Below are 15,135 nucleotides of genomic sequence, written 5' to 3' on the forward strand. Positions count from 1 at the left end.
TTAAAAAATTTAAAGAATGTAATACCACTTTAAATTATTCAAAATATTCAAAAGCTCGAAGTAAATATAACATTGAAAACTTAAAGTCTTATTCGATTTATTTAAGAAAAATGAAAAATAACTTTCAGAAGAATCCTAAAAGCTTTTATAAATTTGTAAATTCAAAAACGTTTCACATATTCACTCGCCAAATTCTGAATTAATTTGTCTTGGAGATTTTAACTTACCGAATACATCGTGGATCCTTGATGATGACACGGCACATTATGTACCTGTTTCGTCAACAGTACGGTCTAATGATATGGAAAATTTTTGGCAAAATATTTTTGACCAAGGTCTATATCAACTCAATAATATTTATAATTTTAAAGGTAAAATATTAGACTTAGTGTTTTCTTCATCCGTTAATACTTCATTAAGTAAATGTTCACCTTTTGTAGAACCGGAAGATAAATATCACCCAACACTTGTCATAGACCTTGAACTTAATATTCAAACAAATTATGCAAAACCACAAACTAAGCCTAACAAATTAAATTTTTCTAAGACTAATATTAATCTCCTTCGTTCCATATTGTCCAATTCAAGTTGGTCTCATGAAGGTGACATTGAATTGCAAATTTCAAATTTTTATAGCGTACTTAAAAATGCGTTAACTATATCAGTTCCAATATTGAAGTTCTATCCTGACTCAGGACCAGTTTGGTTTACCCCACATCTTAGGCGCTTGCGCAACATAAAAAGTAGGTTATTTAAAAAATTTAAAGAATGTAATACCACTTTAAATTATTCAAAATATTCAAAAGCTCGAAGTAAATATAACATTGAAAACTTAAAGTCTTATTCGATTTATTTAAGAAAAATGAAAAATAACTTTCAGAAGAATCCTAAAAGCTTTTATAAATTTGTAAATTCAAAACGTAAAGTCCGCGAATTTCCTAGTAGCATGAAACTTGGTTGCAGGGAATCAGGTGACCACCTTGAAATAGCAAATTTGTTTGCTGATTTTTTTCAAAATACTTACTCTAAGCCTTCATCCAATCATAATGACAATTATGCTTATAATATTAGTAGATTAAATTATTTCCCCCAAATTATTCTGTCTGAGGAGGAGGTTTTAAATGGTCTTCTATCGTTAAAAAGTAGTAATTCTCCTGGTCCTGATGGAGTACCTGCTTACATTTTAAAGTCATGCGCATATGAGCTTTATTTACCTCTAACCACTATATTTAATTATTCTTTGACATCTGGTTATTTTCCTCAAGTATGGCGATCTAGTTTTGTTATTCCTTTGCATAAAGCTGATAATAGAAGTGTCGTCGAAAATTATAGGGGTATTGCAAAATTAAGTGCAACACCGAAATTTGTTTGAGTTTTTAGTCTCGCGTAGACTAACGCACTTTGTTTCGTCTATAATATCGCCTTACCAACATGGATTTGTAAAGGGTAGGTCAACTGTAACTAATTTATTAGAACTTCTATGTTATGTACACAGGGGGTTTTCAATAAAATGCCAAACTGATATTATATATACTAATTTCAGTAAGGCTTTTGACAAAGTTGATCACTTATTATTATTACATAAACTTGACAAAATGGGTTTCGCAACATTATTTTTATCATGGATATCATCTTATTTGCAAGGGCGTACACAGAGAGTTTCTTTCAATAATGTTCTTTCTAAACAGATAACTGTGTACTCTGGTGTCCCCCAGGGTAGCCATTTAGGTCCTCTACTTTTTGTATTGTATCTAAATGACCTTCCAACGGTTATACGTTACTCTAAGATCCTAATGTTTGCTGATGATGTCAAACTTTTTTGTAATATGGACTCTCATATTAGTTCCCTTAACTTGCAACATGATATCTACTGCCTTGTTAATTGGTGCAGTGCTAATGGTATGACGCTAAATCTCAAGAAATGTAAAAAACTGTCTTTGTTTAGAACACAACCTTTTAAAAATGATTACCTCATTGGTTCTTACAAATTGGACAATGTAGACTCATTCGTTGATCTTGGTGTAATTTTAGACAATAAATTGCGTTTTTATTTGCATATTGATTCATGTGTGAATAAAGCCATGTCATTGCTGGGTTTTATAAAAAGATGGTCAAAAGAATTTGACGATCCTTATGTGACTAAGCGTTTATTTATTAGTTTGGTTCGGCCCACTTTAGAATACCGTTGCGTATTGTGGAGTCCTTTTTACAAAACATATTCTGCTAAATTGGAATCAGTACAAACCCAATTTCTTTTATTTGCTCTCAGAGGATTAGGATGGGACATAAATGATACACTTCCACCATATGAGAATCGCCTAAAACTAATTGATCTTCCGACACTGGAAAAGAGACGTTTAATGTTAAGAGCTTTATTTATTATAAAACTTCTGCGTGGCGAAATCGATTCACAGTTTTTAACCGGTGAATTAAATTTTAATATTCCTGCTCGTAATACTCGAAATTACATACCACTTAAACTTTGCTTGGCTAAATCCAATTATGAATCTTATAATCCTATGAGGTCTTTATGTGATATCTACAACAAATTATATAATGAGATATCATTGACAGACCCTTTGCATGTCATTAAACACACTATTTTACATCTTTAGTATTAAAGCAAGTAGTTGCCAGATTCTCTACTCTTATCTGTTATATGTTGTTTTATTTCCTGTGTGTTGTCTTTATTTGTGAATTCAAACAACCGGCTGATGTATAACTGTAGCTGGTTTCCCTAACGTACTAACCCTCCATAGTTCGGACTATGGGGTGTACGCGCTCCCTACGTAATTGGGAGGTGGCCCCCTCGAGAACATTAGTCTTTTTCAGATTCATCACAAGAACAATTTATTTGAATTGTGCCCTCTAAGAAGAAATTAATCCATCTTGGGGTTTGTATTGAATCAATGTTTCAAAATTGATCCACAAAAGGTTTCCATTTAATCAAAATATAAGCTAATACTTTAATATCCCAATTACTACATTCTAACCAAAAGTCTTGCAACAAAATATTTTCCTGTACCATTAAAGAGCTTAACCACCGTGCTGGGTCAAATGAAGCGGCTTCGTATTATAAGCAAATGACTCGGTAATTGTTGAAATATTAGTATCTCCACGATATGATCGTACAACACACAACACACGTACAGAGTAATTGCGGCGTGTTCGCAGTGTGTGTCACATCTACATCATTGTAAATAGATTAGTTCTAAGCGTTAAGGTTACATGTGTAGTGTGTAAGTAGAACAAGTTTCACTCTTAATAAAGCATTGAAATATCGTATTGGAAAAAATAAAAATTGATAATTTAGTGACCAGGACAATCTAAAGGACAACGCATTGGAAAACGGGAAGACAATAGAAAGTGAATATCAGTCTGTGTGATAGATTGATTAATTGAAGTGCATAGACAACAAAAGAGCATTGAAGATCCAAGACATTTGTGCGCCAGTGACTGTGTGTCAGTTTATTTAAATCGTGTGTCGATAATAAAAGTTACAGTACCCACATCTACAGTACCCACTGTTACAATACCCACTGTGACAAATACTTTTTAAGAAACCCAAATCTGAAACAGTGTTGCAGATTCAAAATAAAGAAATTCCAATCTGCAACAATGTCACAGATCAAAACAGCCACCCAAGTTGAATACAAACAAAGAAACCTAAACCTGCAACAATGTTGCAGAACAAAGAACAAATATTATAATAAAACTAAAGACCAATCCAGAATGGTCAAAATGCAAGCTAAGCATTTTGACCATTGATATGAAATAAGTTCTAGCTATAAGTCAGTCTTAAGTCATTGTTCATGGAATAAAGTTCAAAACCGGAATCACTGCATTTTATTTTTTACAAATTATTACTGGCGCAGTCGGTAGGATCGGTATCAGTATCGGTATTAATTGATTCCGAAAACAAAATTGAACAAATACAATATACCGGATTCTAAAAAGTGAACGTGAAGTTTCGTTTTATAATGAATTCGGATAACGAAGTGACTCTTTAATAATGAATGTAAACGTGAAGTTTAATTAAAATTAAAAAAGGATCACACGAGAACAAAGAAAATATACCGGATTCTAAAAAAGCAGATGTAAACGTGAAGTTTCATTTAGTATAGAATTCGGACAGCGAAGTGATTTCCTAATGATTAATATAAACGTGAACTTAAGAACTCAAACAGAGCGATTCATATGATATCAATATAAACGTGAAGTTTATTTGACAAAGAATTGCATAAGAACTTACAAGCGATCGCTTTATCCAAACGGTATAATAGAAGCATCAACGCCATATCCCGCAATACAACCCCAAGAAAGATAACCACTCACCCAGACAACAATCAACACAGAAGCAGTGACAGAAATCTTGCCCCGAAGGAAGCGAAGAAAGGATCCATTGGGAGTAGGTTATATAGTTTTATTTAAATATAGTTATTATTTAAAGAGGTTAATAAACAAAGTTGTGTAATTTAGAAGAAATAATTGAACAAAAAAAAAAAAAAAAATAAAACCATGGCTCAAAATAGAGTAACAATCGACCCCATAAAATACTTATCCAAACTACCATCTTTTGATGGCAGCTTTAAAAATCTTCATACATTTATAGATCTTGTGGATAGAGTAACTTCAATATTGGACACATACGACGATGTATCCAAGAGTATATTTTTGGATATAATAAAGTCAAAGCTAGTTGGTCAAGCCAAAGACGTTAGTGACATTAATAATCATTTGACGTCGTGGACAACACTTAAGACAGTGCTAACAAATAATTTTGGAGACAGATTATCAATAGAGCAACTTTACGATCAAATGCGGTCACTTAAGTTCAAAACGAACGCAAAAAACTTTTATAATGATATTACGTCTACTCTCAGTCGGCTCAATATGAAGAGTCGCATCCTATATCAAAATCAGGTAGGTTATGATGCTATCATAACCGCCAAAAAAAGAACTGCATTAGACATATTTAAAAATAAGCTTATAGAACCAATGCGTTCCATAATCATCTGTCGGAATCCGACAAATATCGAGGATGCTATAAAAATTCTATATGATACCAATTATGCCTTTTACAACCCAAACCCCGATAAAACATCAAATAAAAAGTTTAACAAAAATCAAGGAAAAAATTTTACTAATAACCATTATTCGAGCCCAGATCGATATAATCATACTAATAGTAGATATTATCAAAATGCAAACCAACATCGGAATGATAATAATGATCAACCTGTTGCAAACCAATCGGATAATGACAGACCAATTCCGATGGAGGTGGAAAATTTTCAACGGGACAGTTCAACAGACTGGTCCACATAATGATAGGAAAATGTAAATTCCTATTAGACACATGTGCAACGAATTCCTTAGCCAACCATAACGTTTTCCATTCAACAAGAATTGTAAAATTAAAAAACCCAATAACAATGAATGCATTGAACAACGAACACACAGTCACCAAAAAGGAGATTGTTAACGCTTTCAGTGAATTTGGACTTTCAGGTGAAACTTTTGAATTTTTTATATATAACTTTAACAATGAGTATGAAGGTCTAATAGGTAATGATATTTTACGAAAGTATAAAGCGGTCATAGATTTTGAAAGTAATTACATGATTTTAAATGGGAAAAGAATTCCGTTATATTTTGAAGAACGAAGGAAGGTCGTATTGAATATATTTCCGGGGGAACACCTCTACAGAATTCCAACATGTTCTTATAACTCATATATTCTAATAAATAGTGTAATAAAAAATCCTAAGGATATAACAATCAACGAAGGATTACATACCTGTGAGAATAATGAGGTCGGAATTAAAATATGTAACAAAACAGATAAGAAACTTTTGGTAGATATGAATGAATTATTATGTATTCAGGAAGTTAGTGAAATACACAACTTTAGAAAAGTTCCGGGTATTGAGGTTGATAAGGAAAATATTAGCCCACACTCTATAATGGACAAAATCAGAACCGAACATTTAAATCTAGAAGAAAAAAAGCAATTAAGGAAACTCCTTATTGATTTCCATGAAGTATTCCCAGATAATAAAAAGTTATCCTTTACTCATGAAATAAGGCATAGTATAATCACTAAAGACGAAATCCCAATAAGGAGCAAAATATACAGATATCCCTACATTCGCAAGGAGGAGATACAAAGACAAATAACAGAAATGTTGCAAAACGGTATTATTGCACCGAGCATTAGTCCTTACAACAGTCCTGTTTGGGTGGTACCTAAGAAACCAGACTCGTCTGGAATAAAAAAATATAGACTCGTAATTGATTATAGAAAATTAAACGATAAAACGGTGGATGACAATTTCCCAATTCCGAATATAACTGATATTCTAGACAAATTAGGGAAATCCAATTATTTTTCTATTATTGATCTTAAAAGTGGATTTCATCAAATAGAGGTTGAAAAGAAAGATAGACCTAAGACTGCATTTTCAGTCGACAATGGTCATTATGAATTTAATAGAATGCCATTCGGATTGAAAAATGCACCGAGCACTTTTCAACGATTGGTTGATAACATTCTTAGAGAGAATGTATCGAAAAAAGAATGTATGGTGTACATGGATGACATTATAATTTTCTCGAATGGTTTAGAGGAACACATTAAAAATTTGAAATCAGTATTGCTAAAATTGAGAAATGCAAGACTTAAAGTGCAATTAGAAAAATGTGAATTTCTAAGAAAAGAGGTAGAATTCCTTGGTCATATTGTAAATGAGAAAGGAGTTTTTCCTAACAAAAAGAAGGTTGAAATTATAAAAAACATACCAATTCCTAAAACAGAGAAAGATATAAAATCCTTTTTAGGAATGACCGGTTACTACCGGAGATTCATACAAAATTACGCTCATATAGCAAAACCAATGACACAATGCTTAAAAAAAGATTCCAGCATTAATATTACAAACCCAGATTATATTGCCGCATTTAATGAATTGAGAAAGAAGTTAACTGAAGCCCCCATACTTGTATATCCAGATTTTAATACACCATTTGAAATAACGACAGATGCTAGTAACGTAGCTATAGGAGGAGTTCTGTCTCAGAACGACAAGCCCATAGCATACATATCCAGAACACTAAACGAGCACGAAATTAATTATTCAACCATAGAGAAAGAATGCTTAGGAATTGTGTGGTGCCTTAAACAATTTAGACCTTATGTCTACGGAAGGAAGATTAAATTGTTTACAAATCACAAACCTGTTGTCTGGTTGAACAATTTAAAAGAACCAAATTCTAAACTAATGAGATGGAGGATGCAAATAAGCGAGTATGATTACGAAATATATTACAAACAGGGCCACTTAAACAAAGTAGCCGACTGTTTAAGTCGAATAGAAATCCATAATATTGAAGAGCAGGAGTCAGAAAAACTAATAAATATTAGTAAAAGACCCATAAATTTCTTTAAGAACCAAATTATAATAGAACGAAGATGTTCAGGATCAACTTCTATAAAAACAATGAAAATTCACAACTCAAACCGCAAGATTATTAAAGCCAAAGACTTCGATAACGAAAAAGTTCACCGAGAATTTTATAAAGAACTAAAAATAACCAGATGTTTAAATAAATTAATTGACGTGATAAACGAGGAAAATCTACATAATATAATATCGGCAGAACATTCAAGAAATAATCATAGAGGTATAGACGAAAATTTTGCGCAAATAAAAAGCACATACTAGTATCCAAAATTAAAAGAAAAAATAACTGAATTCATAAATAATTGCGAGATTTGCAATTTAGCTAAATATGAAAGAAATCCTCAGTCAATACCATACATGATTTCAGAAACTCCGAAAGTGCCCAACGAAATAATTCATATGGATGTATTTTACTCTATCAATAAATCCCTTTTTATCACAATGATAGATAAGTTCACGAAGATTGCCCTTATTACTAAAATAGAGAACAGATCAGACCCCGAATTCAGGAAGGCTATTTTGAGATACATCAGTACGTATGTACATATAAAAAAGATTATAACTGATAACGAACTGGGAATGAAATCAAAGGTAATGAATAAATTTTTGAAGGACAAAAATATTGAAATCCATTTTACATCAAGTTTAAATCATAATAGTAACAGTGATGTTGAAAGACTCCATAATACCATAAATGAACATCTAAGAATCCTAAAACATACTATGAGACATATTCCAATTGAAGAACAAATGATTCTAATTAATGGTTATTATAACGAAACTATACATAGCACTACCAATATGAAACCTATTGATTTTGTGAATGGTAAAATAAATGAGAAGGAATATAATAAAATACACGAAAAACTCGTAAAGAAGAAAGAACTCAAAATCACAAAATTAAATGAGAGTAGAACTAATGACATACCCATCGAGGACGGCATTAATTACATCAAGGAGACACGAGGAGGAAAAAAAAGAAAGGAAACGTATTAGATACTAATAATAATTAAATTTCGTATGATATATTATTAATTTTTCCCAAATAAATTCGGTTATATTTGTAGAAATGAAACTGACACTGGCCCTCATATTCCTATCCTATGCAACGGCGAAATTAGAAATTGTTGATTTTGACAAAAATGAAGGCTATTTGCCCATCAAGGTTGGAGAAAAGAAGCTAATAGACCACTATATCAAAATTTTACATATCGTGAACATCACCGAATTAGTAGTAGCTAAACTTACAGTTGAGGAAAATGTTAATTTATTGTATAAAACGTTGCCAAGTGACTCCATAAACGATAACATTTATAAAACATTGTCAAGGACCTTTAAAGAATTGGACATCAAATTGAAATCTATATTACCTAAGAAAAGGGAAAAAGAGGACTAATAAACATTGTGGGAAGTACATTAAAAATTATTTCGGGAACAATGGACGAAGAAGATAGGCAACAAATAATGGAATCCTTAAGAACCTTGAATACGGATACTTCAAATTTAATTGACGAAAACAATAAACAAGTTAGGATCAATAAAGAACTACAATCTCAAATAGAAAACCTAAAGCAGAATATAGAAAATCAACAGAGATATATTAAGAATAATATAAACAATCTTATCCTCAATACTCAGATAAAAGACAACTTCCATTATATGAAAATCGTATTTCAGTTTCATAAAGATATAAATTCTTTATTACATTTCATTGATACCATAGAGGACGTCATTTTCACGAGCAGATTAGGCATATTAACAAGAAATATACTGACGGACAAGGAGAATGATTTAGTTAGGTCAACGGACGAGTTTAGAGAAATAAAAATAGCTTCCTTAATTTTTGAAAATGACATTATTTTGACGCTCTTAATACCACGTTTCAGTACTCACATTTTCGAAAACTATGTTTTGGAGCCATTGGTGAATGAAAAGAATGAAAGTTTATTTTTAACAAGTAATTAGATACTTTTAGATAATAAGAGAAACATCTATATGACATCCCCTAAGGATAACAAAGTTAAAAATCTTGTAGTTATTAATGATAAATGTATCGAAGATATCTTTAATTCAGCAATAATACAAAACTGTTTAAAAATTAAGAAAGAACCCGAAGAAATTACAAAAGAACTTGGATTTGGTCTTCTAACTGTAAAAAACTTAAAAAGAAAACAAATCATTCAAAATTGCAGTGATGACCCAATATTAATTGAAGGAACTAAAATTATTAAATTTGAAAACTGTTCAGTCAATCTCAACAATCAGTTATTTGTAAATCAAAATGAAATTGTCATTGATCATTATATAAGTCCCGGATACTTAAAACGAATCGAAAGTGACAATTATACCGAGGCATTATCTTTACATTTTATAAATATGAAAACTGTGGAGATCAGAAAAGAACTAGCAAAATCAAAACAAAAGATAACCAATAATAATGTACTATCGCACATATTAATGCTTATTGTATTAATTGGTTCCATTCTACTACTCGCAAAATATTTAATAAAGTATGTGATAATGAACAACAAAAATGTTCCGAGGACGGAAGCATTGACAAACGATGGGGGAGTTACAGTACCCACTGTTACAATACCCACTGTGACAAATACTTTTTAAGAAACCCAAATCTGAAACAGTGTTGCAGATTCAAAATAAAGAAATTCCAATCTGCAACAATGTCACAGATCAAAACAGCCACCCAAGTTGAATACAAACAAAGAAACCTAAACCTGCAACAATGTTGCAGAACAAAGAACAAATATAATAAAACTAAAGACCAATCCAGAATGGTCAAAATGCAAGCTAAGCATTTTGACCATTGATATGAAATAAGTTCTAGCTATAAGTCAGTCTTAAGTCATTGTTCATGGAATAAAGTTCAAAACCGGAATCACTGCATTTTATTTTTTGCAAATTATTACTAATAAACCCAGAACAAAATGTCCTCAATATTCAGCATAGAGACATTTGCAGAAGACAATTACGAGTCATGGCGTATTCAGATGAAGGCCGTTCTTATCCACTAAGATCTTAGGTAATTAGTTTCCTACAAAGATAATGCCGCGAGGAGTGCAGAGTGGAAAAAGAGAGACGAGAAGGCGATTGCAACGATCATACTGAGTGTTTCTCCTATCCAGCTATCTTACATAAAGAGCTGTAAGTCGGCTAGAGATGCTTGGGATAGTTTGAGTACATCGACCAAAAGGGCCAGTAATAAAAGTGTCATTGTTCAAGCAGTTGCTAGGCATGCATATGAATGAAGGCGATGGAGTTCAGGTTGCGTTGGAATCGCGGGATGATTTACCTAAGTTGTGTTCATTGAAGGTAAAATTGTCAGAGGAAAGCGAATGGCGAAAATCATCAGCAAATGTGAGAGATGATTGTTCCAAACAAGCATTTATGACACATAGCAAAAGAAATAGCAACAACAATGGTAAAGACAGAAAATTCAATGCGCAAAATAGAAATGTAAAGAGGTCCAACAACAAAAATGCAGGTAGCAAAAAAGTGATTCACACACAAGCAGAAGTAATTTCAAGTGTTACAATTGCGGAGGCAGAGGCCATTACGCAGTACAATGTTCTACGGCAGAGAAAAATGGTAAGCCGAGAAACCCCAACGAGCACGCATACACCTGCATGCTGCGATCATAATGTATTTACGACTTTTGAGCATCATCGTGAAAACATCTCCCTAGCTGGCAAGCAAACAATAGAAGCCAAGGGAAGGGGGAGAGTGCTGATTAACGAAGGGGACATCGAGTTAAATGATGTGTTGTTTGTGCCTGACCTGCAATGTAATTTTATATCGGTTGGCAGAGTAGCGGCAAAAGATGATGTAATATTTGGAGAAAAATGTGCCAGAATAGTAAGCAAGGGGAAAACAGTGCTGACAGCAAAAAGAGTCGGAAATTTGTTTTTGCATAGGGACCCAATTGAGAATTTGTTTCTGGCGAATGCAACAACAAACACAATAAAATCCCGTTACGGTCGTCGAATAGAGGAGAGCTCACATAAACAAGCAGATGATCGAGGTTCGAATTTGTTTCGAGCAAGTAAAACAAGAAGTTGCCGTTACGATTATCAGAAAGGGGTGAGCACTCTGACACAACAACATAAAGAAGCGAATGTGTTTCGCAAAAGGAGAACCGTAAGGTCAACTATTGTCGAGCCCTTGTGAGGGAACTTTATGCAGGAGGAGCATTTTAGAAATTGCCATATACTGATTTAATACTGTGTGTATTGAAATCACTTTGTAATGTGTTTACAAAACTATGTTTTGAATATAAATAAAGATTTATTTAGTTGAGTTTGATTTTTGGTATGTGTGTACGTGTATTGAGGAGGAGTGTTGAAATATTAGTATCTCCACGATACGATCGTACAACACACAACACACGTACAGAGTAATTGCGGTGTGTTCACAATGGGTGATACCTACATCATTGTAAATAGATTAGTTCTAAACGTTAAGGTTACATGTGTAGTGTATAAAAAGAATAAGTTTTACTCGTAATAAAGTACTCAACAGCAACAGTCGTCTTTTATTTCAACAAACATCTGCAGACAATACGCTAATAATATTTAACAGTAATTATATTCCACTCATATCTTCAATTCTCAAAAATTCAATGGAAATCCGAATGCATTATGTCAATTAGTTGTTCTGGCGCCTCTAGAGCCGAAGCAATTGTATGGCCCCCAGTCAAAACATCATTAACATATACACCGGTTTTTATTATTTAAGACGCCATTGGACTTTTTTTCTCCTGAGGCCTCTGCCAATTGCAACAATATGCGAATCGCCAAATAAAGAGCGCAGATTTTACAAAAAGCAACTATATTTCGTAATCTTTAATTTCTTCATTACCTTTTGAGCTGGTGTGAGACTGGGATGATTTTCATGTGTAGCCATAAACATATCTCTAAATGTTGGTAATTCTTCATAACTTCCGTAGAAATCTTGAGTGTCATTAGGTGAAACTTTAATACAAATCTCTGACATATCAAATGTTTTACCTGAAACAACGATGGATTTGTAACCTTGTCTTTAGCGGCCTTAGTTTGGATCTGCACCTTCTGATTTTTTTAATATTCCTAATAAAATAGCTTTAGTCATTTGGTAATTGTCTCTGACGGACTCATAATAGTTTTTTACCTTTACTTTATAATGCTTATTCTCTTCTTCCACATTCCCTGTAAAAAATACACCTTCAAACGTATTACGTAATTTTTTAAAAACTTCATCCATTTTAATTTATTTTCTATTAAAGAATCACATTTTCCTGGAATATTTTTCAATTTTGTGTATTCGTCCAAAAGTTTACCTCCTTCATATTCGGACATTATAAATTATTTTGTTTTTATCTTTTTTTTCCCAAAATTTTATCGAATTTAAATCAAATCAATATTAAAATAAAATCATAAAAAAACCGATTAAAGGTAGGTAGCTATCCATTGGAATATACGCAGAAATGGATATGCATAGGAATTTTTGTTTTAGTACCCATTACAAACTTTATATCTTGTTCAAATCAAGCATTCATGAACAATTTTCTTTATTAACCGTCTTAAACTTGGAATGTTAAACTGGCTTCCAACAAAAGCCGTTACAAACTTCCTTTAGTTTAATAGACCGAGCAGGAAAGAGTTGACGACTTACAATGTTGCTTGTTACTGACGCTTATGACAACATTCAGGCACAATATCATATTTCTGCATTAATGTGATATTATCCTTGATCATCAAACCAAGGTGGCGTGATCATAAAGAAAGAGTCAAAGTTGTTAGTTATGTTAGTTTTCAGTTTAAGTTGAACAATTCAATAAAGAGGTGCAAAAGCACCACAAAATTAAGAAACGTTTAAGATTCAGTTACGTAAAGAATTGCATAAGCACCGCAGCAATATGAGACAGTTATGTTTTTTCATTTATATGCTATTTTTGGGCAATTTAATGTATTTTATGTACCAAACAGGATATGTATATCCGAATCAAAGTATTTCCACTGAAATTTTGAATGAGGGACTAAATTTAAAATATAAATTGCTTGTCAAATAACACTAAGATCGGTTGAGGTTCGGATATAGCTATCATATAAATGTTCGGCCAATTTTGGTAAACGATATGTTTTTTGATTCCAAAAAAAAAATTGGAATGAGTGCCGAAATGTGATAAAAATTTAATTCACGTGTACAATTTATTAAAATCGGCTCAGATTTGGGTATCTTGTGCTCCAAACACCTTACGTATTTTTGATTTCAATGAAATTGGGGAAATTTGGTAGAGAATTGAAGAGTTGGATATTTTGTGCTCCAAACACCATACGTATTTTTGATTTCAATGGAATCGGGATGAGTGGTGGAATTTAGTACAAAAGTTAATTTATCATAATTCGTTGAAATCGGCTCTGATTTGTATATAACTCCTATATACATTTTCAGCCAAATTCATGTATTTTCTGCAGCAAACAGGATATTTATTTGTGGTTTCAATGAAATCTGGAATAAGTGGCGGAATTAAGCTTCAAATTAATTTGTCTTACTATGTTGAAGTCGGTTCAGATACGGATATAGCTTTCATATATATTTTCGCCCGATTTTATTTTCTGATGCACCAAACACGCAATGTATCCTCAAGTTCAATTAATGATTGACCGAATTTGGTGTATAAATGTATTAGTCATATTATATTGATATAGTTCAAATTTGGATATAGTATTTGATGTACCAACCCCACTATGTATCTCTAATCTCAATGAAATTTGGAATATGTTAAGAAATGTGGTCGAAAAATGTCACTGTCAGATTGTATTTAAATCGGTACAGATTTGGATATAAGTGATTTCAAGTGTTTGATGCAACAAGTAGTACATTTAAATTTGATTCTAATGAAAGTCTACCTGCAAATTAATTTAATAAACTATATTGACCTCGATTCAGATTTAGATACAGCCACTATATATATTTTCGGCCGATTATGTGTATATGATGAACACGATATATATCCCGAATTTCAATGACATTTGGAATGGTTGAACGAATTTGGTAGACACATTTTTGTCATCTATTGAATTCGGTTCAAATTTGTACATATTATTTGATGCAACAAACACACTATGTATCTCTAATTTGATTGAAATTTGGAATGTCCAAGTTCCAATACGATCGGAAGGTATTGTAGGGATTCTAATTCTACAGAAAAATATAGTTTAGAATTGAATTGTAGAATTGCATATGATACTAGTTGTTATCCTGGATGTAAGATGAACTTACTTTTAATTACGTTACATTAATAGTAACTAGCTCTAAGTCTCTGACTTTGATTGATTGTTGATTATCACAAATGATTCTCATCCATTATTCTTGTCGACCAACATTCATTCTGTATGTAAAAGGGAGAATAAACGGACATATAATCGCAAAACAAAATAATAAAATGAAGCAAAAGGTGTCTTATTTATTTCACGGTCAGCTCATCTAAAAACATCAGGAGTGGGCCATACTCGCCAAATTTAATATAGAAAAAAAAAAACAAGTGTCACAAGTTAGAAATCACAACAAATATACAGTAACCAGCAAATTTACAGCAAACAACAAGAGTACTGCCGCCAACAAATCTACCGAAGAAAAATACCATGCCCAACATAGAAAACAACAACAATTTACAGCA

This window comes from Musca domestica, unplaced genomic scaffold, assembly GCF_030504385.1.
Source record: "Musca domestica strain aabys unplaced genomic scaffold, Musca_domestica.polishedcontigs.V.1.1 28, whole genome shotgun sequence".
NCBI classification, from domain to species: domain Eukaryota; kingdom Metazoa; phylum Arthropoda; class Insecta; order Diptera; family Muscidae; genus Musca; species Musca domestica.